Genomic DNA, 26,123 nt, shown 5'->3' on the forward strand with positions numbered 1-26,123 from the left:
GCTTTTGGCATTGCAGTGTATAACATAGGTCAACCGAGTCTTCATCAAGATCATGATTTGTCGCATTGCAAGTTTGTTTTGCCTCGCGTTTATTTGTGGAATGTTTCTATTGAACCATGTAAAACGTGCATTTACATGTCATACAATGCGGTTTTAGGCCAACACGTTTTTTCTACTGATGTTCAGGAACAGTGGCCACTTGGAAATTAATCCATTAGCTACGCTGGACATGTAGGTTATTTGATGCGAAGATGAGACCGGTATCCTAATGATGTTGTTTTTTAGAGTTTATGTTGTAGCCTACGGTGAATTGATTATTTTGAAAATACTTTATTTGGGCAAATGTTTTGAGTTTAGAGAGCGTGTGTTTGAGACAGGCAGAATTCCCCTTTTTTCTGGTGTGTCGGAGATGGAGTTTTTTATGGTATGATTCCTGGGGACCCTTATATGGTCAGCGCTCGAGGACTGTGGCGTGCAGAGCGATCTATCAGTTATCACAAGGGAAGATTTCATCAAGAATCTAAACATGCTCGAGCTGTGGAGACCGTGCCTTCAGGGGTCACGGAGTGATAAAAACCTAAACAAAGAGGAAAAGATGGAAAGCTGTTGGATGGGAACTTTTATTTAGATAAGTCTCAATGGAAAATGGTAGATTTGTTAAATCTTGTTTAATTGAAGCCTATAGGCCTAGTTGTGCGGCCAACTACATGTTGATTCATACAGTAGGCCTATCCCACGCAGGCCTAATTTGTAGCCTATTACTTGCTACATGTTAGTAATTGTATCCAGCTGGAATAATGGTGCCTTTTCCAATGGCATAACTTTCTTGGTGAGCATTTGTGGCCAACAAGTTGTATTCTCCTTATGTTTAGGAACAGTGGCCACACATGACTATGTATGTACACTATTGTATTTGAGAATGGACAGTAAGCCCATTTTGACAGAGATACTGTTACCAAAAGGTAATCCGCTCCTTCATTGGCCACACATGGAGCTACCTAAGAAGCATCACATAAGGATAAACTGATCCTTAAAGCACAGGGATGCTTTATGTAGGAATGCCATCCAAAGACAATTGATGGATCAGTGTGACTAGGTTATGTCAAGTGCATTGTAAAGGAAGTGAAAATGATTATGCTTGTGAATGATGGTGTAGATTGGTACCCCATCAACCACGTCCAGCCCCCCAGCAAGGGGTCAAGGTGTAGCTTAGAGGGGGTCTAGGACTCTGAGGTATTGATTTGTTCTGGCCAGGAGAACAACTCGCAAGCAATGCTTTCCCCTGCACTAAAAGTTCTAATAGGCAGCCCAGTAAAAAAGGCTGAACCAATAAATATTTTAATACCTCATGAAATACTAACTCTCAAATGGCCAAATAACTTAGGGTTCCTAAGCTTTGTGGGGGTACTCTCTCCTAATTGAAATTTTAAGTGGACCCACAACACTGACCCAAACCTCACTTGTAGCCATTTACTGGGTTATAGGACTCTTTTAGTCATTACATCCTTTGTTTTAGGGAGAGCCTGGTTTTGCTTTGTGGAACTCCAGGGAATGACGTTGGTAACATATGGACCAAACATATGGACTACATTTTTGAAGAATTCAACTATTTTAAAGGTCCTTTTTTTTGACAGGATTGATGATGTCACCAAGTACTAAGGACTAAGGGGTGGTTTCCCAGTCACATATTTCACCTAGTCCTGGACTAAAAAGCATGCTCAATGGAGAATCTTTGTTGAACTTACTTTTTAATCAAGGACTAGGCTTAGTCTGTGTCCTGGAAATCGGCCCAAAGTGTGCCACAAGACTGTTAGCTCCCTGAATAGTTCAGTGGGCTAACACAAGTGTTCAGGTCTCAGGCAAATGTACTCATGAGAGCATAGTTTACTGAAGCCCCTCCATTTATCTACAGAAGTGTACACTGTACAGCATTTCATAGATGGCATAATTCCTTAAAAAGAATGTTGTAAATATAGTTTAAAAGAGCTGTCCACTCCATAGATCCATAATGCTCCCTTTGAGCACCAATATGATTTATTTAACCTCAAGTGAAACATTTAGTAATTTACTTATCAAAAACAGTTTTTTACAAAGACTGTTTGTAAATCAAATGATACCATGTGAAAAGCATTTACATCAAGCCTGACCGAAATAGCCAAAACTGCTTCACTTAAACTGAAAACCCTCCGATCACTGGGCACACAATGTTTGAATCAATGTTTTTTTCAAGTCATTTCAATTAAATTACGTTGAACCAACGTGGAATATGTGTTGAATTGACATCTGTGCCCAGTGGGCAGTAACTGACCTGCCTCTCTAACCACAAGGCTACTGCCATTACTTTGTTAGACTTTGAAGCTAGAATGCTCATATAATAATTCAAAATGTGCTCTTCCAGGTGTTGGAATGTTGCACTCCCCAGGTCTTGTTTAAGGAAATCTGTCATCAACTTGTCAACCAGAGAGAGAGCGTAAATCCATTCCTCTTACACAAATACATTCCTGTGACATCAAAAACGTGTGCCAAAAAATCCCAATAGATGAAAATCAAATATTTTACAAACTCTAACATTTATATTTTATAACATATAATATACATGTAACTGCCAAAATAAAGGAAACACCAACAAAGTGTCTTAAGGCGTTGGGCCACCGCGATCCCTGTGGATGGCGGCATTTTCCTATCAGGATAGAAATGATTCACTCAGAATGGCTGTGTATTTATTTGTGTTTACCTTGAGTGGACCTAAACCATACCACAGGGGTGTCCTACACTGCAACCTAGATCTACTCAGGGTTTTGTAAAGCTAAACACCTTCAGTTAGCTTCACATTCCTAACTCAGGCTTCATTCATACTACGAGGATGGATATTGCTTGTCCTCCTGCCGCTAACTCTAGCAGGCTTATAACTGCTTGTGCATGTCGCACGTGGCTAGTCGAACGCTAGACTCTTCATTAAGACAATGCTGAAACATGAATCCATGGGCGAGTCAGTGCCACATTTTAATTTGTGCCGAAATAAAAATTAAATGTTATTTTGCAAATTCATCAGGCTATGGTGTGAAATAGGCTTTTAGAAGTGCCATCTTTATTTTATTACTCATCTTTAATGCTGTCTTTGGTGTGCTTAATCAATCCACAAGCACATTTTAACACTCCTATCATACAAAAGTGTTACATTTGAGTTATTTCTTAAGAAAAAAAAACTTGTTTGATTAATAAAACCTTTAATCAGTAGTCTTCATCAAATGAAGGTGATGATGATGCCACAGGAGGCTGCTGAGGGTAGGACGGCTAGTTAATAATAGCTGGAATGGAGCTAATGGAAACCATGTGTTTGATGTGTTGGATACCATTCCAATTTTTCAGTTCCAGCCATTACTATGAGCCCATCCTTCCCAATTATGGTGACACCAGCCACCTGTGGATGACGCAATCTTTGCAAGGGGGAGGGAATCGGATTTCATTGGTCCTCAGTAATTTCATTCTGGGTGAGTGTAGTTAGCCGTGAGTTAGCCTGGCCTGGAGCAGCTTAGTTCTGAAGGATTTGTTGCCATAGAAATTTACCTGGCTAGAAGGTGAGTCACCAAAGTTACCTCACTAACTCCTCAAACCTGCTTTGTACAATACCCCTCAGGAAAATGCACCCCACACCATAACAGAGCCACCAGAACCCTCATTTACTGAAGTGTTTCCTTTATTTTGGCAGTTACCTCTTTATATTATAATAGTTGAATTCAGCCTTCTGACTTTGTCTGAATTTGTTCTGATTGAGGTCAATCCTAAACTATTAAATTATTGATTTACCCATATGCTCAGTGGCCTTTCAACAAAACAGCATGGCAGTGTTTAACACAAAGATCAGAAGAATCTGATAGAAGTCAGGTTGGTATTCAAAGAGAGTGGGAGAAATCGCCTATCACCGAGCTTTAAGTGCCTGGCACTTGTTCAGTGTCATGGAGCACGATCAAAGGGAATATCTTTGTTTTTCTGGACAAACACTCAGTTACTATGCTACCGTAACTTCATTGCTTTTATAAACCTATGCTAGCCTCTGGGTATATGTGTTTCAGAGTGAGTTTTTGTAGTTTGGTCCTGTTCTATTTGAAATGAAAACTGAACATAAATGCAGTACATACATAGATTTCTGGACATGCAACGTTGCACTGACATGTGGCTATTTAGAGAACGTTAGCTGTTTGTGTAATTCAAATTCAACTAAAGTCATCCTTGATTCTATTACTTGATGTTGACATTCAATTGATTTAGTTAATTTATTTAGGGCAGAGCAAGTTCTGACTTTTGATTGACAGTACTACAGTGCTGCTGTATCATATCATCCACGAGAAGCCTCACTCGGCCACAGCCACTCCAGTAATGTTCATCTATAAATAAGTCAAACGACTGGATTTCCATTTTTAGACAAATAGTCTCGTTTTAAACGTTGTTCTTCGCAGAATTGGGGAGTGTGTTGACATTCCAAAAAAGACTGATGTAGAGAAACTTGGCTTATTTAATTCACGTCAGACAGCAACAATGGGCCTTTTTAGGCAAGGCAGCTGTGAATGAGGCCTTTCTAATGTAGCATAAGGAATAGGGGCAAATTGAATTAAATTAAAGTTGAATTAAATTTGTAGGGAAGTGGAATGAAAACACCCACCACTCCTCAAGAAAAGGGTTTTGCACATGACATCCTCATTGAACTCGTTTTTGGATTTTTCAAACAAATAAAGTTTGATTAAACTGCAGTATTTTAGGGTCAAGGGTGCTAAATTCCAAAAGAGGGTCTTTCCAAAGTTTGAGCACATTGTTATATAAGCCCTGTGTTAATGTCTTCTTTGGCTTAACTGTCAAATATTTGCCTGTACCGGTGTGAAATGGCAATAGATGACGTTTCTTGCGAGTCTATGCCTCAGTCGAGGATATCTGAAGAGTGACCTCGTGATAACAGCAAGTCATCTGGAAGACATAACTTTAAGCTTGTCTTGAGACTTTTTGAGGAGGGTTGGAGCAGAGAGAGTGGGGAGAAGAGCTGCCAGTAAAAGTTTTAAAAGCTAACATACCAAGATTGTGAGAAATACTCCACTGGCAGAGTTAGGGCACTTTCATATCTGATAAATTGGAGTTATTCAAAATTTCTGTTGGATTGTGTGAGCAGGGCTCCCTCTCTAAAGAGAAAGTGACTGTTGAATGTACTGACATGCAGTAGGCCCACAGTGCGAGGGGGTCTCTACACTCAAGAAGATGTTGTCCATATATGGGAAGTTGTTTTTTAATCTGACTTTTTGGGAGAACAAACTTGGTGAAGTCACAACCCACTTCATTTTTTAAAGGTGCAGAAACTCTTTGGCCTGACTGAAATGCAGCCACATTTCAGTAAGTAGGGGATATTTCTTTGTTGGTTTTATTCATGGTCTATTTTCATGTAATTTCCTTAACTGATTCACTGTAAAGACAATCCCACATTAATTAATTTTAAATTAGAAGTATTTTGCATCTGGAAATTGTATTATACTTGAACACGTCGGTGTCTCCACATCCTGCCACACCGAATTTGTGAAACATGTTACGTCGATGCTGACTGACAAATTTTGATGTCGTAGTGCTAGCCTCTAGGCTTCCTAGTGTGGAGTTTTCCCCTCGTCGCTAACATATAGATTCATGAAGACGGAACAGTCCCTTTACAAGTCAGCATGTTGAATAAATGTTATTTGAACTTACTCTACCATTTGACTGCTGTGTTCGTCCTTATGCCGTTGGAAAAAAGAGACAAACACCTACAGGAAAATAATATATATTAGGCCTACTGACTTAAAACAGAGGTCTGTGCGTGGCTATCACAGTTTGTTTGTTCATCACTTGAGCTATGTATGAAAATAGCCTCAAATGAAAGGTGACATTCTGTCTTGTCGCCTCATGAAACATTTGATATCAAATCCAAAATGCTGGAGTATAGAGATACATTTAACATTTTGCTTCACCGTCCAAATACATATGGAGGGGACTGTAACTCCAAAGGAAAGGCATACCTCTGATAAAAGCCTAAAGAAAGCAAACTAATACTTTCAGGTTCGGTGTAGCTACTGAATTAATCATACAATGAAACATTACAACACTTGCACCATACCAAACTCACTTTCAGTCCACATGGATGTTTCCCTTTCCCTATCTCTCATGATCATAGTCCTAAAGAGTAACATTCACTGTGCTTGAAACACATGGTTGATTAATCAATTACTGTCAGGTGGCATTTCCTGCCACAGTGCAGGGGGTTGTGGCAAACGGAGTCCTTTGATTTCTACAGCCCCTTGAAATGGTATCAGTTTCCAGACAGACAGACAGACAGACATGGGAAAATGCATGAGATGAAAAACTCCCTGGGAATTCATCCATGAAGGCTACTTTCTGGCCTTGGCTAGTATGGATTGCTATGACAATATAAATAATATAGTTGGGATTCAGTTTGCGCTACAGCTCTTTTGAAAGCACCAGTGACGCTATTCCAACATGATTAAATCCTATGAGATAAGAACTGTAAGTTAACCTGATTCTGTGTCCATACTGAATCCAGAAATCCTGACAGTCACCCTCAAGTTACCGTAGTCTACACAGATGGCAGTAAGTGAATGAATAGGGTTATTTGGGCCTTCCAATTACTGAGATACAGTATGTCACTGTGTATCAAGTCAATCCTGTCGTCCAAAGACCAGAGTAAATGTTTTCTTAATATAAAGACCTTCTGACTCCCTTTATGTAAATGTAAATGTTAAAGGGGCAATCTGCAGTTTCTACATCCATATTTGGACGTATAAATGAATGCTATTGTCACGTCCTGGCCAGTATATAAAGTTAATTGTTTTGTAGTTTGGTCAGGGCGTGGCAGAGGGTATTTGTTTTATGTGGTTCCGGGTGGTGTGTTTGTTAAAAGGGTGTTTGGTTTAGTATTTCCGGGTTTTGGTTTATGTCTAGGTAGTTCTATGTGGAGTCTAGTGAGTGTATGTCTATGTTTGGTTAATTGGGGTTGGGACTCTCAGTTGAAGGCAGGTGTTGTCTATCTGCCTTTGATTGAGAGTCCCATATATTAGGGTGTGTTTGTGTTTGTGATTTGTGGGTGATTGTTCTGTGTTGAGCCTATGCTAGCCAGACTGTTTGTAGTTGTTCGTTCTTTTGTTTTTTGATTTTTGTACGTTCATTTTTTGAAGTAAATAAATTCTCAAGATGAGCATACACGTACCTGCTGCGTATTGGTCCTCCTTCACCGACGGCAACCGTGACAGAATCACCCACCACTCAAGGACCAAGCAGCAGAAGAAGGAGCAGAGGGAATTCGAGTTGGACTGGCGGGAGAAATGGACCTGGGAGGAAGTTCTGGACGGGGCCGGACCCTGGCATCAGGCTGGGGATTATCGCCGCCCGCAGTGGGAAATTGAGGCAGCCAAGGCAGAGAGGCGGTGGTACGAGGCCACCGAAAAGAAAACATTTGGGGGGGGCACACGGGTAGTTTGGCTAGGCGAAGGAAGAGCCGGAAGCCAGCTACCCGTGGTTATATGGAGGAGCGTATAGGGTGGAGAGCGCTATAGTGCGCTCCTCAGCGAAACATCTCACCCATACGCACGCACAGTCCGGTGCGCGTTATTCCAGCCCCTCGCAGGTGCCGTGCTAGAGCGGGCATCCAGCCTGGTAGGAGGATGCCTGCGCAGCGCATCTGGTCGCCGGTACGCCTCCGAGGACCAGGCTACCCAACTCCCGCTCTACGCACGGCTACCATCAGGCCCCTGCACAGCCCAGTCTGCCCTGTACGAGCACCCCGCTCGTACAGGGCTACTAGTTCCATCCAGCCAAGGCGGGTTGTGCAGGAGGTAAGATCTAGACCGGCTGTGCGCCTCCATAGCCCTGGGTTTCCAGCTCCTGTCTCTCGTGCGGACCCGGAAGTGCGTCCACCCAGTCCGACTCGTCCTGTTCCCGCTCCCCGCACTAGCCTGGAGGTGCGTGTTCATAAGCTGGTATATCCGGTACCAGCACCACGCACCAGGATTATAGTGCGTCAGCCCGCCAGTCAACAGTCTTCATCAGAGCTGCCCGCCAGTCAACAGTCTTCATCAGAGCTGCCCGCCAGTCAACAGTCATCGTCAGAGCTGCCCGCCAGTCAACAGTCATCGTCAGAGCTGCCCGCCAGTCAACAGTCATCGTCAGAGCTGCCCGCCAGTCAACAGTCATCGTCAGAGCTGCCCGCCAGTCAACAGTCATCGTCAGAGCTGCCCGCCAGTCAACAGTCATCGTCAGAGCTGCCCGCCAGTCAACAGTCATCGCCAGAGCTGCCCGCCAGTCAACAGTCATCGCCAGAGCTGCCCGCCAGTCAACAGTCATCGCCAGAGCTGCCCGCCAGTCAACAGTCATCGCCAGAGCTGCCCGCCAGTCAACAGTCATCGCCAGAGCTGCCCGCCAGTCAACAGTCATCGCCAGAGCTGCCCGCCAGTCAACAGTCATCGCCAGAGCTGCCCGCCAGTCAACAGTCATCGCCAGAGCTGCCCGCCAGTCAACAGTCATCGCCAGAGAGGTCAGACTGCGCTGAACTGCCGGAGTGGCCAGACTGCGCTGAACTGCCGGAGTGGCCAGACTGCGCTGAACTGCCGGAGTGGCCAGACTGCCCTGAACTGCCGGAGTGGCCAGACTGCCCTGAACTGCCGGAGTGGCCAGACTGCCCTGAACTGCCGGAGTGGCCAGACTGCCCTGAACTGCCGGAGTGGCCAGACTGCCCTGAACTGCCGGAGTGGCCAGACTGCCCTGAACTGCCGGAGTGGCCAGACTGCCCTGAACTGCCGGAGTGGCCAGACTGCCCTGAACTGCCGGAGTGGCCAGACTGCCCTGAACTGCCGGAGTGACCAGACTGCCCTGAACTGCCGGAGTGGCCAGACTGCCCTGACGGTCCCGAGTGGCCAGACTGCCCAGACGGTCCCGAGTGGCCAGACTGCCCAGACGGTCCCGAGTGGCCAGACTGCCCAGACGGTCCCGAGTGGCCAGACTGCCCAGACGGTCCCGAGTGGCCAGACTGCCCAGACGGTCCCGAGTGGCCAGACTGCCCAGACGGTCCCGAGTTGCCAGACTGCCCAGACTGCCCAGACTGCCCAAATACGCTTCTCTCAAGCATTCCCTGCAGTCGTAGAGTTGTTATAGAGAGAGACAAACGGCTCTGTCCATTAATTTGTGTTGACTGCGGGAGTTCACTGTGGTGGTCAATCAGTGCTTGATATCAAATTGAGTTTTTTTATACTGTACTCATTGCCTTATTGATTAAATGAATCTATACAGCAAAACCCACTTCCATAGTTACTTGTAAGACACATGGAAAATGTTTGCCTGAGATTTAAAAACATAATTACTTAAAGCTGCATGGAGTAGGAGCTGCCTGAAGCTATGTGTTAATGCACAGTATTGTATTTCCTGTGGTTTTGTGTTGTGTTTAAGACACTAAAAATTATATTGGAAAATTGGGAGAGGAGCAGTCAAGCATGCCGTGAGCATAAATCGTCTCATTTTAGCCCTACAGCTGGCAATATAAAATGTCTTACTGTTAAAACCTTATGTATGGTAAATGCCACATTGTAACTACACAAGATTGTGTTGAAAGCTGCCCTCTTTTACGCTGCTGCTACTCTCTGTTTATCATATATGCATAGTCACTTTAACTATACATTCATGTACATATGTACATACTACATCAATTTGCCCGACCAACCAGTGCTCCCGCACATTGGCTAACCAGGCTATCTGCATTGTGTCCCGCCACCCACCACCTGCCAACCCCTCTTTACGCTACTGCTACTCTCTGTCCATCATATATGCATAGTCACGTTAACCATATCTACATGTACATACTACCTCAATCAGCCTGACTAACTGGTGTCTGTATGTAGCCTCTCTACTGTATATAGCCTCGCTACTGTTTTTCAATGTCTTTCTACTGTTGTTTTTATTTCTTTACTTACCTATTGTTCACCTAATACCCTTTTTGCACTATTGGTTAGAGCCTATAAGTAAGCATTTCACTGTAAGGTCTACACCTGTTGTATTCGGTGCACGTGACAAATAAACTTTGATTTGATTTGTAATCTGAATGACAGATTCAAACCTCTTATGAACACTCTTATGAACACTAATAAGCGAGTGTTTCCTTTGTTGATCTTTCTATACCAAGAGCAAAAAAGAAATAACAATTTAAGCGAAACATATAGAGTACCCTGAAGAACATTTTATAAGCAATATATGGCTGATATTTAACAGTGGCAAAGCAGTCCTGTCCAGAACATTGTCTGACATCTGTGTCTATCACTATGGCTCAGGAGGGTAAAGAAATGAAAGGTTTCCCCTCCTTTTGGGAGGAGGGAGGGAGAAGTGGTGCTGTGGTGGTCCAGACAGACTTTCCTCCCACAGAGAGTCCAAACACAGGCTCACAGGAGGCCTCCATATACGGCCCTGTTTGCACACAGACTGCTCCTAAAACCCAGGCTGGAGTCGCACTGTTTTATCAGATGGTTACCAGCTCATAAAAGAAAGCCATAAAACATATCTGTATATATATATATAGCAAGGTCTTGTTTTTATCACAGGTTGTCAGGTAGTGGCCTTTTTATAGTGGCCTCTTCACCTTTTAGCTTTATGATCTGAAATGTTTGATAGTGTGATGACTGTAAATTGTACTTTTGTAGGAGTAGAAGTATATTACTATTATGGTACGGTATACGTATGTGTGTCATGTTGATAATATGTTGGACAGAGTGGGAACTCTGGTTTGACTCTGACAGAGGCAGGTGGCTAGGATGGAGATCAAAATAATGTAGGCAAGGCAGTAAATTAAATTCTGGGCTACAGTTGTAAGCAGAATGAGTGACAGCTAGGAGAAACAGCCCAGCTAACAAATTTGGTTCCTTGGAAGTTGTGGGAATGTATGTTTTTGGTTTCACATTGGTTGTGGGAACAAAACCATATGTTTCCTGATGTTTTTTTTAAACATTCTGAGAACAGAAGTGAACATTTAGCCTATTCTGGGAACATTTATTTTTAGGTTGCAGGGAGGTTCTGAGAATGTTTTACTCTGGTTCTTTTGAAGTTTACCTGAGAGGTTTTATTAACTCTCTGAGAATGGAAATTATAGGTTATTTTGAGGTTTTTGAATAACTTCCTTAAAACATTCACTAAATGTTTCAATAAGACTTAATAACACAGCTAGCATATTTTGGGTTAACCTTTTTGAACTCCAAGCACAGATAAGACACATGTTGCATACATTTGTTTTTTTATTGTGACACGGCATCAGTGAAATTAAAACCTATAATCTTCTGTTCTCTATCCGCGGAATTAGTGCACTAGCCACCTGCCTCCGTCACCAGAATGGAGCTAGCATGCCATGTTTTTTTACACATACAAAGCTGTTCATTTTATTCTATTCAAACAGACCCCAGTTTAAAGGAAACAATTAGTGGGCACGGCAAACACACCTGAACACACTTAACAAGATAGAGGATAGAGAGTTTTTTGATGCTGAGAATGGAATGTATATGTTTCTATATTCTCTGAACGTTACACAAGTTTCTTATGTTTTGTTATGGAAAGTTTTTTTTAACATTCTCTGAACAATTTGAGAACATGACTTTAAATAAAACCACGAGGAAACCTGTAGGAAACAATATGCTGAAGTCCTGAAATTCCCAGAGAAGAGCATTGTTTCTTAATGTTCTTGGAACAATTTAAGAACATGACTTTAAATAGAATCATGAGGAAACCATAGGAAATGTAATGCTGAAGTACTTGAAATTCCCCCAGAAGAACATTGTTTCTTAACGTTCTTGGAACAATAAGAACATTACTTTAAATAGAACCATGATACCTGTATATAGTCTCGCTATTGTTATTTTATTGCTGCTCTTTAATTACTTGTTACTTTTATTTCTTATCCGTATTTTTTCAAACTGCATTGTTGGTTAAGGGCTCGTAAGTAAGCATTTCATTTCACAACAATGCCTGTTGTATTCGGTGCATGTGACTAATACAATTTGAGGAAACGTTATCCTGATGTACTGAAATTCCTACAGAACAATGTTGTTTCTTAACATTCTCTGAAGTATTTTATTTTTTTACCTTTATTTAACTAGGCAAGTCAGTTAAGAACAAATTCTTATTTTCAATGACAGCCTAGGAACAGTGGGTTAACTGCAATGTTCAGGGGCAGAACAACAGATTTTTACCTTGTCAGCTTGGGGGATTCAATCTTACAACCTTCCGGTTACTAGTCCAACGCTCTAACCACTAGGCTACCTACTGCCCATTGGAGAACATTCCCAATGTCAAACCAGTTGGAGAACGTCCCAAAATTACCAAAATGTAACTAAAATCAGCCAAAAAAGTAATGTCACTTTTTCAGGACCCTGTCTTTCAAAGATAATTCGTAAAAATCCAAATGACTTCACAGATCTTCATTGTAAAGGGTTTAAACACTGTTTCCCAAGCTTGTTCAATGAACTGTAAATAATTAATGAACATGCACCTGTGGAACGGTCGTTAAGACTACCAGCTTACAGACGGTAGGCAATTAAGGTCGCAGTTATGAAAACTTAGCACACTAAAGAGGCCTTTCTACTGACTCTGAAAAACACCAAAAGAAAGATGCCCAGGGTCCCTGCTCATATGCGTGAACGTGCCTTAGGCATGCTGCAAGGAGGCATGAGGACTGCAGATGTGGCCAGGGAAATAAATTGCAATGTCTGTACTGTGAGACACCTAAGATAGCACTACAGGGAGACAGGATGGACAGCTGATCGTCCTTGCAGTGGCAGACCCCGTGTAACAACACCTGCACAGGATCGGTACATCCGAACATCACACCTGCGGGACAGGTACAGGATGGCAACAACAACTGCCTCTTCTGCCATGGCCAGCGAAGAGCCCGGATCTCAATCCCATTGAGCACGTCTGGGACCTGTTGGATCGGAGGGTGAGGGCTAGGGCCATTCCCCCCAGAAATGTTCGGGAACTTGCAGGTGCCTTGGTGGAAGAGTGGGGTAACATCTCACAGCAAGAACTGGCAAATCTGGTGCAGTCCATGAGGAGGAGATGCACTGCAGTACGTAATGCAGCTGGTGGCCACACCAGATACTGACTGTTAAGTCAAGTTTTGAGGGGGGAGTGTGAAATTGGCGTACTGACTACAGGAATGTCCACCAGAGCTGTTGCCAGATAATGTTTTGTTAATTTCTCTACCATAAGCTGCCCCCAACGTCATTTTAGAGAATTTGGCCTCACATCCGGCCTCACAACCGCAGACCACGTGTAACCATGCCAGCCCAAGACCACCACATCCGGCTTCTTCACCTGCGGGATCATTTGAGACCAGCTACCTGGACAGCTGATGAAACTGAGGAGTATTTCTGTCTGTAATAAAGCCATTTTTGGGGGAAAAACGTATTCTGATTGGCTGGGCCTGGCTCCCAAGTGGGTGGGCGTATGACCTCCCAGGCCCACCCACAGCTGCACCCCTGCCCAGTCATGCAGAATCCATATTTGGGACTAATGAATTTATTTCAATTGATTGATATCCTTATATGAACTGTAACTCAGTAAAGTCGTTGAAATTGTTACCTGTTGCGTTTATATTTTTGTTCAGTATAAATTGAAATAAGAAATATGAATAATATAAACTCCGGTAATATGGATGCCCTAACTATTGAACGGTTTGGAACCTGTATGTAATCAATGAGCGAGTTCATTTTGTATAGACCGGTGCCCTGGGTGGATGGAGTTTTTTTTAGGATCAATGGATTGTTCGAAAATTAGCAAACCCTGCACACCCGCGGCACCAGGCCATGCTAAACGAATTTGCCTACAACGTCAGTGGTCAAAACCATTCATCTTGCGGCGACGGGAGGAGCTTTAATAAATGGTCATATTTTTTTAAAAGTTTTTATACAGACTATTTAAAAAAAATTGTGAAACTTGTTCAATTATCAAATGGATGAAGATAATTAGATGGTAAAAAGGGGAGGTGCAAAAACATTAGTTTGCACCCGCTATTTGAATTTGCTCCATGGCAAGGCGTTTAAGGGTAGGGTCGTCACTATTTAACACAGACGAAACGTCATATACCCGGTCTATTTCTAAAATTGTTCTTCTTAAAATCAGATTTTAAACCTAACTCCCACCTTAGCCCTAACCACACTACTAACCTTAAATTAAGACAAAAAATGTAATTTTAGTTTTAATTCGTTTGTATGATATAGCACATTTTGGACTTGTTGGCTTTTTTATCTAGTGGTAACCCAACTGTAGGCTAAAGAGAAAAGCTGTTGGGCTCTCTGACTCACGAATAGGAAGAACTTTGCTGTAGGTGTTTCTGATTAATAAATATTGCCATGCTGGTGGGTGGTAACGTTTAAATAAAACCCAGCTCTAAAACGAAACGTAGGCTGAAAATAATTTGCATGTCATATCATAGGAAAAGACACGTAAGACTCACAGAAACATCCAAAGTCACACATTCGGATTTGTCACTTCAAGCCAAAAATATATCATACTTCGACTAAAACTTGATTTATTGACTTACATCGTTGTGCAACATCATGGGTAAACTCTGACCATCCAAAAAGTGGATTTCTACTTGTGTGGGCGTTTAAAGACCCAGTGCAGTCAAAAACGTTATATATAGCGCACTATTAGGTTGGAATAATTCTGTGAAATTATGAACATGATGATAATGCCCTGAGCTGTTTGAAAAGACACCCTGCAATTTCATCCTATTTTGGTGGGATGAAGTTTTGGCCTGCCTCACCAGGTAGCAAATTAGTTAATAGTCCAACAAGAAAGTTCCAAACCTTTCTGCCAATAACAGATAGTTTCCCCCTCCCCACTCAGACCACTCCTAGACAGCCCGAGGAAAATTCTTGCTTGGGAAATAGCTATTTTCTAATAAGCTTTTTTTTTTAACAATTTATTGTGTTTTAATTAAACAGTCACAGTAAGGTACTTAATTGTTACCCATAAATTATTTGATATTGAAATAAAAACAGCTGCATTGGACCTTTAATCAATAGCCTATTATTGATTTTTTTATGAAGGGAGTAGAGACAACATGGTGTGAAAGAAGCAAATGGGCCAATGTAAAATCATCTATTTTCATTTAGTTCATACTTTATTTGTGAAAGCATCTGTGCATTTTCACAGTAAGAGAAAGACAATTTCATGAAATAAAACTGGGCCCTTATTCATAAAGTCTCTCAAAGTAGGAGTACTGGTCCAGTATCACGTCCTCTCCTCTCCACTCCACGTAATCTTATTCATTATTATCTAAAAGGCAAAACTGATTCTAGATCAGTGTTCTTACTCTGAGACACTTTATGAGTACAGGCCCAGAACTGTGGACTTTAGTACATTAGGTTTTTCCCAGCTTTAGTCACTGTTGGGAGAAAAATCTATATTCATGCAGTTTATGACCTGTGCTCCCCATACATTGGGTGTACACTGCCCTCTAGTGCCAGAGTAGAGGAACAAACATCAGTGTTGTGAGTGACTTAATCTCATTCCCAGACACTTTCCGCCCAAATGTGCAATAGCCTGGGGAAGAGGTTATGACTGACTAGACAAGGCTATGTGCAGTACTCCTATATGGGAAATACATGTTTTTGTCCAAAATAGTGTCCCTTGAAAAAACTATTTTTTTTAATTCGATTGTCATGAACTTTGTTATTCACCTCTTAATAAATGATGAGATGTTGTGACCCACCCAAAGGTGAACAATTAACTAAAACAGGATTGACTGGTGTGTGTGTTGTCAGTGGTGAATCTTGGTTACCCAGAAGTAAAACTCTTGCAACGCTGTCCACGAGATTAGTCAGTGGTTAACATCCCATGGCAAATAACAAGTAACAATATAGTAATAATACTGCAGTGTGTCCTTAAACAATATTTACACAATGATTGTACACAGGAAAACATTTGATCTGAGAGCAATAACAAGTGAAGAAAGTGTCCTTTTCGAGCAGCTGGGGACAGAGCAACAAAGCAAAATTGACAAAGGTTGAACCTTTAGGAGTTTTGTCCCCTAAGCATTTAACATCACACTCAATTCAATGAATCCAATGTCACACATTAATTTCACCTTTTATTATTCATTGGACTGACTGTTGGGAAAATCCTACGAGGCATGGGAAAGTGTTATTTACAGTTAGCCTCAAACAGCTGTGTTGTTTAAATAGTCAGAGAGTCCTTGGGGATCGTCCCTGGTAATTGCCTGTATATAAATGCCTAAATGTTATGCTTGGAAGGAGAGCTGAACATGATTTTTGTGGAAAGCAGTCGCCAGAGGTCACTCTGGGTAACGAGGCTATAAATATAGCAAATGGAAGAGCTTATTTTGGAAAATGGTGTTATGTTACAAATGGACCTCTCAGAATGGATTACTATCATGGCAGCTAGGGGGGGATTAAAGATATGACCTATGGTAGTCAGAGAGAACTGAGAACTGTCAGAACTTAGATGTTCACAAGACAACTGTCAGTGATGCCATTAAGTGCCTTCTGAAAGTATTCAGACCCTTTGACTTTTTCCACATTTTGTTCCGTTACAGCCTTATTCTAAAGTTGATTAAACTGTTATTTTTTCTCATCAATCTATACACAACACCCCATAATGACAAAGCAAAAACAGATTTTTAGACATTTTCGCTAATTAAAAAATAAATAAAAAACGGAAATATTAAATTTACATAAGTATTCAGACCCTTTAGTCAATACTTTGTTGAAGCACCTTTGGCACCGATTACAGCATCGACTCTTCTTGGGTATGACGCTACAAGCTTGGCACACCTACACTACCATTCAAAAGTTTGGTGTCACTTAGAAATGGCCTTGTTTTTGAAAGAAAAACACATTTTTTGTCCATTAAAATAATATCAAATTGATCAGAAATACAGTGTAGACATTGTTAATGTTGTAAATAACTATTGTAGCTGGAAACGGCAGATTTTTTAATGGAATATCTACATCGGCGTACAGAGGCCCATTATCAGCAACCATCGCTCCTGTGTTCCAATGGCACGTTGTGTTAGCTAATCCAAGTCTATCATTTTAAAAGGCTAATTGATCATTAGAAAACCCTTTCGCAATTATGTTAGCATAGCTGAAAACTGTTGTCCTGATTAAAGAAGCAATAAAACTGGCCTTCTTTAGACTAGTTTAGTATCTGGAGCAATCGCATTTGTGGGTTCGATTACAGGCTCAAAAATGGCCAGAAACAAATATCTTTCTACTGAAACTTGTCAGTCTATTCTTGTTCTGAGAAATGAAGGCTATTCCATGTGAGAAATTGCCAAGAAACTGAAGATCTCGTAACGCTGTGTACTACTCCCTTCACAGAACAGCGCAAACTGTCTCTAACCAGAATAAAAAGAGGAGTGGGAGGACCCAGTGCACAACTGAGTAAGAGGACAAGTACATTAGAGTGTCTAGTTTGAGAAACACACGTCTCACAAGTCCTCAACTGGCAGCTTCATTAAATAGTACCCGCAAAACACCTGTCTCAACGTCAACAGTGAAGAGGAGACTCCGGAATGCTGGCTTTCTAGGCAGAGTTGCAAAGAAAAAGCCATATCTCAGACTGGCCAATAAAAAGAAAAGATTAAGATGGGCAAAATAACAGACACTGGACAGAGGAAGATTGGAAAAAGGTGTTATGGACAGTCGAAGTTTGAGGTGTTCGGATCACAAAGAATTACACTCGTGAGACGCAGAAAAAATGAAAAGATCCTGGAGGAGTGCTTGACGCCATCTGTCAAGCATGGTGGAGGCAATGTGATGGTCTGGGGGTGCTTTGGTGGTGGTAAAGTGGGAGATTTGTACAAAGTAAAAGGGATCTTGAAGAAAATATGCAAGAACTATTTAGAGAAGAAGCAGTCACCGGATCTCAAACCTCTTGAGCTGTTTGACCGTATGCTACGTAAGAAGTGCCCTTTAAGCCAATCCAACTTGTGGGAGATGCTTCAGGAAGCATGGGGTGAAATCTCTTCAGATTACCTAAACAAATTGACAACTAGAATGCCAAAGGTCTGCAAGGCTGTAATTGCTACAAATGGAGGATTCTTTGACAAAAGCAAAGTTTGAATGACGCAATTATTATTTCAATTAAAAATCATTATTTATAATCTTGTCAACGTCTTGACTATATTTCCTATTCATTTTGAAAGTCATTTCATGTATGTTTTCATTGGAAAAATGACATGTCTAAGTGACCCCAAACTTTTGAACGGTAGTGTGTGTATATTTGGGGAGTTTCTTCCGTACTTCTCTGCAGATCCTTTCAAGCTCTGTCAGGTTGGATGGGGAGCGTTGCTGCACAGCTATTTTCAGGTCTCTCCAGAGATGTTCGATTGGGTTCAAGTCCGGGATCTGTCTGGGCCACTCAAGGACATGCAGAGACTTGTCCCGAAGCCACTCCTGCGTTGTCTTGGCTGTGTACTTAGGATTGTTGTCCTGCTGGAAGCTGAACCTTTGCCCCAATCTGAGGTCCTTAGCGCTTTGGAGCAGGTTTTCACCAAGGATTGCTCTGTACTTTTCTCCGTTCATCTTTGCCTCGATCCTGACTAGTCTCCCAGTCCCTGCTGCTGAAAAATATCCCCACAGCATAATGCTGCCATCACCATGCTTTACCGTAGGGATGGTGTCATGTTTACTCCAGACGTGACGCTTGGCATTCACGCCAAAGAGTTCAATCTTGGTATCATCAGACTAGAGAATCTTGTTTCTCATGGTCTGAGAGTCTTCAGGTGCCTTTTGGCAAACTCCAAGCAGGCTGTCATATGCCTTTTACTGAGCAGTGTCTTCCATCTGGCCACTCTACCATAAAGGCCTAATAGGTGGAGTGCTGCAGAGATGGTTGTCCTTTTGGAAGGTTCTCCCTTCTCCAAAGAGGAACTCTAGAGCTCTGGGGGCGTGGCCATTGGGTTCTTGGTCACCTCCCTGACCGAGGCTCTTCTCCCCCAATTGCTCAGTTTGGCCAGCTGTAGGAAGAGCCTTGGTGGTTCCAAACTTCTTCCATTTGAAAATGATGGAGACCACTGTGTTCTTGGGGACCTTCAGTTCTGCAGAAATGTTTTGGTACCCTTCCCCAGAGCTGTGCCTCAACACAATCCTGTCTCGGAGCTCAACGGACAATTCCTTCGACCTCATGGCTTGGTTTTTGCTCTGACATGCACTGTCAACTGTGGGACCTTACAGTGGCTTGCGAAAGTATTCACAGCCCTTGGCATTTTTCCTATTTTGTTGCCTTACAACCTGGAATTAAAATAGATTTTTGGGGATGCAAAATATTTTTTATTGTGAAACAAACAAGAAAAAAAATGAAAACTTGAGCGTGCATAACTATTCACCCCCCCAAGTCAATACTTTGTAGACCCACCATTTGCAGCAATTACAGCTGCAAGTCTCTGATTCCCCTTAAACCACTTGAGTGTTGCTTTAGCAGTATGCTTAGGGTCATTGTCCTGCTGGAAAGTGAACCTCTGTCCCAGTCTCAAATCTCTGGAAGACTGAAACAGGTTTCCCTCAAGAATTTCTTTGTATTTAGCGCCATCCATCATTCCTTCAATTCTGACCAGTTTCTCAGTCCCTGCCGATGAAAAACATCCCCACAGTATGATGCTGCCACCACCATGTTTCACAATGGTGTTCCCGGGGTGATGAGAGGTGTTGGGTTGGCGCCAGATATAGCGTTTTCCTTGATGGCCAAAAAGCTCAATTTTAGTCTCATCTGACCAGAGTACCTTCTTCCATATGTTTGGGGTCTCCCACATGCCTTTTGGCATGTGGGAGCCCCCCGACACATAAACTACTGCAGCATAAATACTGGAGGCTGAGACAGGAGGGATCAGAAGACACTGTGGCCCCATCCGATGATACCCCCGGACAGGGCCAAACAGGCAGGATATAACCCCACCCACTTTTCCAAAGCACAGCCCCCACACCACTAGAGGGATGTCTCCAACCACCAACTTACCGTCCTAAGACAAGGCCGAGTATAGCCCACAACGATCTCCGCCATGGCACAACCCAAGGGGGGGGCGCCAACCCAGACAGGAAGACCACGTCAGTGACTCAACCCACTCAAGTGACGCACCCATCCCATGGACGGCATGGAAGAACACCAGTAGGCCAGTGACTCAGCCCCTGTAAAAGGGTTAGAGGCAGAGAATCCCAGTGGAAAGAGGGGAACCGGCAAGGCAGAGACAGCAAGGGCGGTTCGTTGCTCCAGCTTTTCCGTTCACCTTCACACTCCTGGGCCAGACTATACTTAATCATAGGACCTACTGAAGAGATAAGTCTTCAGTAAAGACTTAAAGGTTGAGACTGAGTCTGCGTCTCTCACATTGGTAGGCAGACCATTCCATAAAAATGGAGCTCTATAGGAGAAAGCCCTACCTCCAGCCGTTTGCTTAGACAATTTGGAGGCCTGCGTCTTGTGACCGTAGCGTACGTGTAGGTATGTACGGCAGGACCAAATCGGAAAGATAGGTAGGAGCAAGCCCATGTAATGCTTTGTAGGTTAGCAGTAAAACCTTGAAATCAGCCCTTGCCTTAACAGGAAGCCAGTGTAGGGAGGCTAGCACTGGAGTAATATGATCACATTTTTTGGTTCTAGTCAGGATTCTAGCAGCCGTATTTAGCACTAACTGAAGTTTATTTAGTGCTTTATCCGGGTAGCCGGAAAGTAGAGCATTGCAGTAGTCCAGCCTAGAAGTAACAAAAGCATGGATAAATTTTTCTGCGTCATTTTTGGACAGAAGATTTCTGATTTTTGCAATGTTACGTAGATGGAAAAAAGCTGTCCTTGAAACAGTCTTGATATGTTCTTCAAAAGAGAGATCAGGGTCCAGAGTAACGCCGAGGTCCTTCACAGTTTTATTTGAGACGACTGTACAACCATCCAGATTAATTGTCAGATTCAACAGAAGATCTCTTTGTTTCTTGGGACCTAGATCAAGCATCTCTGTTTTGTCCGAGTTTAAAAGTAGAAAGTTTGCAGCCATCCACTTCTTTATGTCTGAAACACAGGCTTCTAGCGAGGGCAATTTTGGGGCTTCACCATGTTTCATTGAAATGTACAGCTGTGTGTCGTCCGCATAGCAGTGAAATTTAACATTATGTTTTCGAATGACATCCCCAAGAGGTAAAATATATAGTGAAAACAATAGTGGTCCTAAAACGGAACCTTGAGGAACACCGAAATTTACAATTGATTTGTCAGAGGACAAACCATTCACAGAGACAAACTGATATCTTTCCGACAGATAAGATCTAAACCAGGCCAGAACTTGTCCATGTAGACCAATTTGGGTTTCCAATCTCTCCAAAAGAATGTGGTGATCGATGGTATCAAAAGCGGCACTAAGATCTAGGAGCACGAGGACAGATGCAGAGCCTCGGTCTGACGTCATTAAAAGGTCATTTACCACCTTCACAAGTGCAGTCTCAGTGCAATGATGGTTTTGGTGGGCGGCCCCCCCCCCCCTATGATGGTTTTGGTGGGCGGCCCTCTCTTGGCCGGTTTGTTGTGGTGCCATATTCTTTCAACTTTTTAATAATGGATTTAATGGTGCTCCGTGGGATGTTCAAAGTTTCTGATATTTTTTTATAACCCAACCCTGATCTGTACTTCTCCACAACTTTGTCCCTGACCTGTTTGGAGAGCTCCTTGGTCTTCATGGTGCCGCTTGCTTGGTGGTGCCCCTTGCTTAGTGGTGTTGCAGACTCTGGGGCATTTCAGAACAGGTGTTCTGTATATATACTGAGATCATGTGACAGATCATGTGACACTTAGATTGCACACAGGTGGACTTTATTTAACTACTTATGTGACTGATATATATATATATATATATATATATACATTTGCAAAAAATTATAAAAAACTGTTTTCGCTTTGTCATCATCGGGTATTGTATGTAGATTACTGACTAAATAAATATTTTATCAATTTTAGAATAAGGCTGTAACTTAACAAAATGTGGAAAAAGTCAAGGGGTCTGAATACTGTACATGGATGTTTCATGAGCTGAAATTAAAGATCCCAGAAATTTTCCATATGCACAAAAAACATTTATCTCAAATGTTGTGTACAAATTTGTTTACATCCCTGTTGGTGAGCATTTCTGCTTTAACAATATAATCCACCCACCTGACAGGTGTGGCATATCAAGAAGCTGATTAAACAGCATGATCATTACACAGGTGCACCTTATGCTGGGGACTCTAAAATGTGAAGTTTTGTCACACAACACAATGCCACAGATGTCCCAAGTTTCGAGGGACCGTGCAATTGGCATGCTGACTGTAGGAATGTCCACCAGAGCTGTTGCCAGATCATTTTTTATTCATTTCGTTTTAGAGAATTTGGCAAAACGTCCAACCGGCCTCACAACCGCAGACCATGTGTGTGGCGTCGTGTGGGCGAGCGGTTTGCAGATGTCAACGTTGTGAACAGAGTGTCCCATGGTGGCGGTGGTGTTATGGTATGGGCAGGCATAACCTACGGACAACGAACACAATTGCATTTTATTGATGTCAATTTTAATGCACAAAAATACCTTGACGAGATCCTGAGGCCCATTGTAAGGCCCATTTATTTTAAGGTATCTGTGACCTACAGATCTGTATCACAGTCATGTAAAATCCATAGAGTAGGGCCTAATTTATTTATTTAAATTGACTGATTTCCTCATATGAACTGTAACTGGGGCGGCAGGTAGCCTAGTGGTTAGAGCGTTGGGCCAGTAACCGAAAGGTTGCTAGATTGAATCCCCGAGCTGACAAGGTAAAAATCTGTCGTTCTGCCCCTGAACAAGGCAGTTAACCCATTGTTCCTAGCCGTCATTGTAAATAAGAATTTGCTCTTAACTGACTTGCCTAGTGAAATGAAATAAATACAAATATATTTAAAAAAAACTCTGTTGTGTTTATATTTTTGTTCAGTATAATTTGTTTCTAAAACTGGGAATAATGTAATTGGTAAATGTTATATAGACCTACACGTTATTTGTTGGGCATGTCCCGTTTGGAATGCCTTCTTTGTTTAGAATACGGTTTACCACTGCAGTTTAGAGTTCATTTGCAGTAAAGACTTATATGCTTATACACTGCTCAAAAAAATAAAGGGAACACTTAAACAACACATCCTAGATCTGAATGAAAGAAATAATCTTGTTAAATACTTTTTTCTTTACATAGTTGAATGTGCTGACAACAAAATCACACAAAAATAATCAATGGAAATCCAATTTATCAACCCATGGAGGTCTGGATTTGGAGTCACACTCAAAATTAAAGTGGAAAACCACACTACAGGCTGATCCAACTTTAATGTAATGTCCTTAAAACAAGTCAAAATGAGGCTCAGTAGTGTGTGTGGCCTCCACGTGCCTGTATGACCTCCCTACAATGCCTGGGCATGCACCTGATGAGGTGGTGGATGGTCTCCTGAGGGATCTCCTCCCAGACCTGGACTAAAGCATCCGCCAACTCCTGGACAGTCTGTGGTGCAATGTGGCGTTGGTGGATGGAGCGAGACATGATGTCCCAGATGTGCTCAATTGGATTCAGGTCTGGGGAACGGGCGGGCCAGTCCATAGCATCAATGCCTTCCTCTTGCAGGAACTGCTGACACACTCCAGCCACATGAGGTCTAGCATTGTCTTGCATTAGGAGGAACCCAGGGCCAACCGCACCAGCATATGGTCTCACAAGGGGTCTGAGGATCTCATCTCGGTACCTAATGGCAGTCAGGCTACCTCTGGCGAGCACATGGAGGGCTGTGCGGCCCCCCAAAGAAATGCCACCCCACACCATGACTGACCCACCGCCAAACCGGTCATGCTGGAGGATGTTGCAGGCAGCAGAACGTTCTCCACGGCGTCTCCAGACTCTGTCACATCTGTCACGTGCTCAGTGTGAACCTGCTTTCATCTGTGAAGAGCACAGGGCGCCAGTGGCGAATTTGCCAATTTTGGTGTTCTCTGGCAAATGCCAAACGTCCTGCACGGTGTTGGGCTGTAAGCACAACCCCCACCTGTGGATGTCGGGCCCTCATACCACCCTCATGGAGTCTGTTTCTGGCCGTTTGAGCAGACACATGCACATTTGTGGCCTGCTGGAGGTCATTTTGCAGGGCTCTGGCAGTGCTCCTCCTGCTCCTCCTTGCACAAAGGCGGAGGTAGCGGTCCTGCTGCTGGGTTGTTGCCCTCCTACGGCCTCCTCCACGTCTCCTGATGTACTGGCCTGTCCTCTGGTAGCGCCTCCATGCTCTGGACACTACGCTGACAGACACAGCAAACCTTCTTGCCACAGCTCGCATTGATGTGCCATCCTGGATGAGCTGCACTACCTCAGCCACTTGTGTGGGTTGTAGACTCCGTCTCATGCTACCACTAGAGTGAAAGCACTGCCAGCATTCAAAAGTGACCAACACATCAGCCAGGAAGCATAGGAACTGAGAAGTGGTCTGTGGTCACCACCTACAGAACCACTCCTTTATTGGGGGTGTCTTGCTTATTGCTTATAATTTCCACCTGTTGTCTATTCCATTTGCACAACAGCATGTGAAATTTATTGTCAATCAGCGTTGCTTCCTAAGTGGACAGTTTGATTTCACAGAAGTGTGATTGACTTGGAGTTACATTGTGTTGTTTAAGTGTTCCTTTTATTTTTTTCAGCAGTATATATTATTTTCCAGGAGATTTGAAAAATAACAAAGTAAAAATCTGTTGATTTCATTTTCACACCAATGCATGCCATTATCTGTACTAAGTAATTGTTCCAGTTTCGTCTCTCTCCCCCATTGAAACATATAGAATTATCCCTGTGTAAATGGCCTTTTGTGAACAATTTATGACACACTTCTGCTTATTACATCCCTCATATTAATGAACCATTTTATGGGGTCTAGGAGCCAATTATATGAGAGAAAAACCTCAACCAATTAGTTGTTCTGTAGGGGTTCCCTTTACATTTGTTCAAATGGAGCACCGGCATATGTAGTCACACATGGTAACACTTTATTTGGATAGTGCATCTGTACAGTAGATGCTCTACAGACTATCTACTAACCCTAACCTTAGCCCTTATCCTAAGCATAAACTTAGCCTTTACCCTAACCTTAACCCTTATTCTAAACCTTACCGTAACCTTAGCAAGCAGTTGCTTATCAACAGATAGTTTGTTGATAGTATGACCATCTGTAGAGCATCTACAGCTGGAATATCCAAATAAAGTGTGACCAGGGGAATGCTTTCAATCGAGGCTTTAGTTCTTTAATTAGTTGGATACAGATGCCATGAAAAGGTTGTTACTTGCTTCAGTGATAAGCAATGTTTCAATTACTCTTTTGTTGAAAGTTGACTACAGATCTTTATCGTCCATTTGAATTGATATATTTTAAAGTATCTTTCAATCATTTTGCTTCAAAACACTTTTTTGGTAATTTGTGCAAATACAATTACTGACACAGTGGTATCAGATTTAATGGAGAGTTTAATAAAGAACAAAGCAGATTCACAACCAAACGGATGAAAAGTGATGCTTGCATTTGCATGATTTGCTGGCATATAAATGGTTTGTATGAATACCTATGCACACCTTTTGGCCTCCACTCCCCTTGAGAACCGCCATTTAAACAACACTGGCCTTTCCAGTAGGTGCTACACTGACCATAAGCAATTGACTGCCACTGCTGGATATTGTTTAAAGGGGCGAAATGTAACCACTCTCATAGACACAGCTATGTATGCAAAATGAACCATGTTTTAAATATTTACAGTGTTTGTTTATAATTACATTCTTTACAAACAATGGAGTAAAACAGTCTTATAATGTGGGTTCTAATGGGGTATGACAGTTGAACTAAGCTCATGATGCATTTATAAGGTATATTCTTCAAGAATTCATGGATATGTGTATATCATTGATTTAATGGATGTAGCAATCACAGATTGCACCTTTAACGAATAACCTTTTCCAAATCCTACTAATTTCACTAGTAACCACATACATACAGTGTTTGTGTGTCTTTTACCCTATATTGTTTTATCACAGCAC

The 26,123-nt window shown here is 42.4% G+C and overlaps 1 protein-coding gene across 2 annotated transcripts in view; it reads left to right on the top strand.

Moving 5' to 3' along the window:
- LOC106577618 (uncharacterized) overlaps positions 1 to 26,123 on the top strand; it is a 71,387-nt gene that overhangs the window by 269 nt on the left and 44,995 nt on the right. The window lies entirely within an intron of this gene.

Source organism: Salmo salar, chromosome 18 (genome assembly GCF_965601325.2).
Source record: "Salmo salar chromosome 18, fSalSal1, whole genome shotgun sequence".
NCBI lineage: Eukaryota > Metazoa > Chordata > Actinopteri > Salmoniformes > Salmonidae > Salmo > Salmo salar.